We start from the raw sequence: 6,611 nt of genomic DNA on the forward strand, positions 1-6,611 counted from the left end.
CACTCAGCATAATGTCCTCCAAGTTCATCCATGTTATGTGGTGTTTTGCAGATTCTACATTATTCTTTAGCATTGCATAGTATTACATTGTGTGTATGTACCATAGTTTGGTTATCCATTCCTCAGTTGTTGGACACCTAGGTTGTTTCCATCTTTTGGCTATTGTAAATAATGCTTCAATGAACATAGGTGTGCTTATATCTGTTCTTGTCATAAGCCATGGTATTTTCAATTGCCTCATATGCATCTGAAAGCTGGACAATGAATAAGGAAGACCGAAGAAGAGTTGATGCTTTTCAGTTGTAGTGTTGGTGAAGAATGCTGGAAATACCATGGCCTGCCAGAAGAAGCGACAAATCTGTCCTGGAAGAAGTGCAGCCAGAATGCCCCTTGGAAGCGAGAATGGCCAGACTTTATCTCCCCATGTCGTGGTCATGTTGTCAGAAGGGACCATTCCCTCACGCTTGGTGAGGTCAGAGAGAAAGGGGAAACCCACAATGAGATGGAGTGATTGACACAGTGGCTGCAACAATGGGCTGAGGCACAGCAAAGTGGGAGGTTGGCACAGGACCAGACAGTGTTTCGTTCTGTTTTACCCGGGGTCGCCATGAATCGGAACTGACCTGGAGGCACCTAGCAACAACAACCCTTGGGCCTTTTCCCCAAGGATTTTCAGGGCTCACTCCCTCACTTCTTTCAAGTCTTCATTTCAGTGACACCTCCTCAGACAGGCCTTCCCCTGTGAATTCATTTACTTATTTCTCCTCGGCATCCCGGCGGCTGTGAGCTCCAGCCAGGAGGGCAGGTTTTGCTACTGCTCCTTTGTTTTAATCTGTTGTGATTGCTGCAGCGTCCCTAGGTGCTTAGTAAATCTTTGTCGAAATTATGAACAAATAAATAGCCGGTCAGAGGACAGAAAAGGTCTGGGGAAAGGGTTAAAGATAACTTATCTTCTGTGAACCCTGTTAAGTCCTGACAGCTCACTTTTCTGCAAAACAATAGCATAAAAATCTGCCTCCTTTTAAGTGGTTTCTTGGTCCCTTCAAACCCACCTGGGGCAGTCAATGTGCTCTGTGATATCCAGGCCAGGTGCTATCTGTCTCTGAGCTGGGGGAGGCCACAGCTTCAGAGAGGTGCCTTGGTACCAGAGCTCCTGCCTCAGTGGGAAGGGACATTTAGTCTATTATTCATGTGGCCACTAGGTAGCAGCAGAAGCACAGCTGGGCAACAGTCTCACACACTCAGTCTCTCTCTCTCTCTCTCTCTCTCTCTCTCTCTCTCCCCCTCACACACACACACACACACACACCCCAACCCCATACCTTTCAGCCTCAAACCTCAGCCTCTCTGACATCAGACACTGCCCCTCATGTACCCCAGCATTTGCAGAGGCACCCTACCCCCAAGCAGACACCCTCAGTGGGCAGAGTTTGAGATTGAGGATTTCAGGGAGGAAGAGTAAAGAGGAAAAAAACAAAATAACAAAAAAACAAGGTTCCAGTGTTTCTAATCTAGAAAAATGAGGAAATGTCTCATATCTTAGCTCATTTAGTCTCCCCAACAACCTCATGCTAGCAACAGCAGCATCCCCCTCTTTCGAGGAGGCAGCTGAGGCACAGATACATTAGGTAACTTATCCAAGATCACAGAGCTTATAAGTAGCAGAATAGGGATTCAACCCTAGGTGCCCTGACTCCAAAGTCTGTAACACAAGCCTTCCACATGAGTGAAGTTCATGGTTATCGTGATAACTAAAAAATAAAACAAAATGCAAAATATAACATAAAATATTTAAAAATATGAAATGAAACAGAACCCCAAATCAAGTGAAATGCAAAAAAATAAAATTGAATGTGAAAATAAAATAATAAAATGTAAATTAAATACAAAATAAAAAAAATAAAATGCCAAATATAAAATATGAACTAAAATACAATTAAAAATAAAAGATAAAGTAAAATGCAAATTATAAAATAACACAAAATATAAAATAAAACGTAAAATACAATATAAAATTAAATTAAATTAAAAATACAAAATAAAACACAAACATTCAAGCAAAGAAAAAACAAAAAAATGTAAAATATACAATAAAATAAGATATAAATCAAACAAAATGCAAAACATAAAATAAAATGCAAAATATCAAACAAAAAACTATTTAAATTAAATGACAGTCATGGATTCTATCTCCAGCAGCCCTCGGAAGGTCCCGCCGGGCCCCTCCCGATATTCAGTGATAGCAGTCCCATGGCTTTCTGGACACAGCTTCATCGTCAGCGCACTTTCTGTGCGATCATAGAGTGGAAGAGGCTCTTTGTGTTCTCAGCTGGAGCAGTCTGGGAAGAGCAGGTGGGACGCCACCATTTAGAGAAACCACGGGGTGTCGATATATCCTCAGCCGCGCAGACCTCTGCACGCAGTGTACCTACCCGGAGGCAGCGGGAGGCCAGGTGGCCCGGCCCTTGGATGGGCAGCCTGGGGACTGGGGCGTGGGGGGTTAGAGAAAACTCCGTTCTCTATCATACACATTCATACAAGTTGAACTTAGATTTCCTAAATTCTTTCAAATGTACAGAAAGGTGTGCGGGGCAATAGAATCGCAGCTTTCATACAAAAATTTCTCCTCTGAGTGGTTTAAATAAAGGATGGCGTCCCGTGTACCGTGCAATCAGAAACATAGCGAGAAAGAACACGGTGATGTAGGAAGACGCCTCTCCCGACCCCAGACATATTAAGATAAAAAAGCAAGCAACAAGGGTGCAAGAGGAGGAGGGAGGGATGAAAAGATGGAGCACGTGGCAATTTGAGTGCAGTGAAACTATACACAATACAGTAATGGGGGACAGGTGACATTAGGTATTTGCTAAAAGCCCTAGGGCTGCACAACACCAAGTGAACCCTCACGTGAACCATGGCCTTTAGTTCAGAATAATGTATCAATATTGGTTCACTCATTGTAACAAATGGACTACACTAGTGCAAGGGTGTTAACAATAGAGAAAACGTGTGTGTGTGTGTGTATGTGTGTGTGTGTGTGTACAGAGGTGCTTATATGGGAACTCTCTGTGCTTTCTGCACAATGTTTCTGTAAACAGAAACCTGCTCCAAAAGAATTAAGTGTCTTTAAAAAACAGAGCCGGCAACAGGGGCCTGGCTCTTTCCTTTCTATGCACAAAACCAAAAATGAAACCCATTGCCACCGTCGAGTCAGACTCATGGCGACCCCATGGCTGTCGTCTTTACCGAAGGAGCCCTGGTGGTGCAATGGTTAAGTGGTTTGGCTGCCAACCAACAGGTTGGTGTTGTGAACCCACCAGTGGTGCTGCAGGAGAAAAGACCTGGTGACCTGCTTCCCTGCAGATTACAGCCTGGGAAACGCTAGGGGGCAGTGCTGCTCTGAGTCAGAATCAACTCCATGCCCACAGCAACAGCAATCTTTTATTATTATGATTATTATTGTGGTAAAAACATACACAAGACATTCACCAATGTAACAGCTTCCCCATTTATAGCTCAGGGACACTGAGGACATTTTTCATGTTGTGCCACCATCATTGCTGTCCTTTTCCAAAATATCCCACCACCGTGAGCATAAATTCAGTGCCCCCCAAACAAATGCTTCCCTTTTGCCCCTCCCTCCTACCCCTGGTAACCACTAATAATCTTTGAGATATCTTTATATGGAGCTCTGGTGATGCAGTGCCTAAGGCATGGGACTGCTGACCAGAGAGGTTGGTGGTTCAAACGCACCAGCCACTCCTCGGGCAGAAAACAGGGCAATCTACTTCTGTAAAGATTTACTGCCTCAGAGACCCAATGGGGGTCGCTATGAGTCAGAGTCGACTCGATGGCAGTGGGCTTTTATGTATATATTGTTGTTGTTGTTGTTGTTATGTGCCATCGAGTCGGACCCGACTCATAGCAATCTCTCCTTGGGTTTCCCAGGCAGTATCACTACGGAAGTAGATTGCCCCATCTTTCTTCTGAGGAGTGGCTGGTGGGTTTGAACCGCCAGCCTTCTGGTTAGCAGTCAAGTGCCTTAGGCACTATGCTACCAGAGCTCCCTATGTATGTATGTATGTGTGTATATATATATATATACATATATATATATTTTTTTTTTTAACCTATCTGGAAATTTTCCCTCCTCTCCCTTCCCATCCCAGATAACCAACAAAGAAAGCTTCCTTCCACATATAAACATTTTCCAGACTTTCACAATAGTGGACTAATACAGTATTTGTCCTTCTGTGATTGACTTATTTCACTCAGCATAATGTCCTCCAAATTCATCCACATTATGCAGTGAGTGTTTTGCCGATTCTACTTTATTCTTCTGGGTTGCATAGTATTCTATTGTGTCTGTGTACCACAGTTTGTTCATCCATTCCTCTGCTGATAGGCACTTAGGTTGTTTCCATCTCTTTGCTGTTGGAAATAGTGCTGGGATGAATGTGGATGTGCATGTATCTGTTCTTGTCCTGGCTCTCACTTCCTTAGGATACATACCTAGTAATGGGGTTGCTGGATCAAATGGTATTTCTATTTCCAACTTTTTAAGGAATCGCCATATCGATTTCCACAGTGATTGTGTCATTTGACAGTCCCACCAGCAGTGTATGAGAGCCCTAATCTCTCCCCATCCTTGCCAGCATTTGTTATTTGCTGTCTTAACAACAATCTTAAGATTACATAAACTGCCTCACTCACCTTCACCCTCCATGCTGCTCCCCTGCAACAGACCTATTCCTAAGAGGAATATTTTTCCTACTGACAAATAATTTTAAATGAAATTGTTTGTTCCCTCTCTGTTGTAACACAGGGAAGATCTGGTGGCATAGTGGGTAAGACATTTGGTTGCAAAGCAGAAGGTCAGTGGTTCCAACCCACCAGCTGCTCCACAGGAGGAAGATGAGGCAATCTACTTCCACAAAGATTTACAGCCTCGGAAACTCAAGGTGGGTTGCTGAGTCGGAATTGACTCGAGGGTGGAGGGTTTGGTTTTGGTGGTTGCAACATAGCGGTAGCATCTTCTCAGCGGCACAATAGCAGTTCTTGGATTGATTGTGAGCCTGGGCGTTTGTGGTGGCTGGGAACTCCCCCATGATACTGCATCTTGATAATTTTCATCCATTTAGGAAATGATCCCCTTTGTCTGCAGCCCATGCTGGCACCTCCCACGATTCCTGCCATTTGGCGGTCCTGATGTTGTGCCACACACGCAACCGTAACCACAGCCATAACCATCCACCAGCACCCCAGTTGCCACTGAGTCAACCCAGCTCACAGCAAGCCCAAGGGTGTCAGAGTACACCTGTGCTCCGTGGGGTTTTCCGTGGCCCATTTTGCAAATCACTAGGCCTTTTTTCTGAGGCGCCTCTGGGTGGACTCAACCCTCCAACCTTTCGGATAGCGGCCAAGCACGTTCACCATTCGCATCACCCAGGAATGCTATCATAGCAATATGTAACAGTTACTGAAGAGCCCAAATGGTGCAATGGTTAAGCACTTGGCTGCTAACCAAAAAGGTTGGTGATTCGAATCCACCAACTGTTCCACCAGAAGAAAAATCGGCCGATGGGCTGCTTATCGGTCCAGTTGTGAGGATTTTTGTTTTCTTCATGTTGAGGTGTAATCCATACTGAAGACTTTAGTCTTTGATCTTCATCAGCAAGTGCTGCAAGTCATCTTTATTTTCAGCAAGCAAGGTTGTGTCATCTGCATATTGCAGGTTGGTAATTAATAAAAACAGCTACTAATTACTGGGTGTGTATCACTGGGGGCTGAGCTTGATGCTGAATAATTTATGGGCATTAACTCAGCAAAGGCTCACAACAGCCATGAGACAGGTGTGATGAAGATTCCCATTTTACAGATGAGGAAACTGAGGCTTGAAGGGGCTAAGTTATCTGCCCAAAGTTACTCAGAGCGGTGTTAACAACAAAACCAGTTCTTTATGACCCAAAGCTTGTGCCCCCTTGATCACATAGGCCAGTGGATCTCAACTAGGGGACATTCTACTCCCCCCAGGGGCCACTCAACAATGGCTGCAGATTTTCTGATTGTTACAATTGGGGAAGGGGGTGCCCCTGACATCGAGCCAGTGGAGGCCAGGGATGCTTCTCAACACCCTACAGTGCACAAGACAGCCCCCCTCCAGAAGGATCTGGCCCCCAATGTCAATAGTAGTGAGGCTGAGGAGTTTTGATCTGAAAAAAGGGTGAGGAAGAGGCAATTCTTCCCCCCAGTGACACTGGCCATATCTGGAGACATTTCTGCTCTATGTTTTGGTTCTCTAGTGCTGATGTAACAGACATACACAAGTGTGTGGCTTTAGCAAACAGGGATTTATTCTCTTACAATTTAGGAGTCTAGAAGTCCAAGGCAAAGTGCCAGCTCTAGGGGCTGAGTGAAGGCCCCATGACCCTGGGTTTCAGGTCTGCCTCTTGCTCCCAGCCCATTGGAGCTGGAGGCATCTTTTAACTCAGGCAGCTGCTGGCTGCTAAGGCTGACAGACACAAGGTCGACAAGTAAAATGGCACAGTCCCAAGATTATCAAGCAGCATGGCAAGCCACTAGTTCAAGTCCAGAAACAGTCCCAAGATCGA

Source organism: Orycteropus afer, unplaced genomic scaffold, assembly GCF_000298275.1.
Source record: "Orycteropus afer afer isolate SDZICR_OR568_19922 unplaced genomic scaffold, OryAfe1.0 scaffold00291, whole genome shotgun sequence".
Taxonomy (NCBI): domain Eukaryota; kingdom Metazoa; phylum Chordata; class Mammalia; order Tubulidentata; family Orycteropodidae; genus Orycteropus; species Orycteropus afer.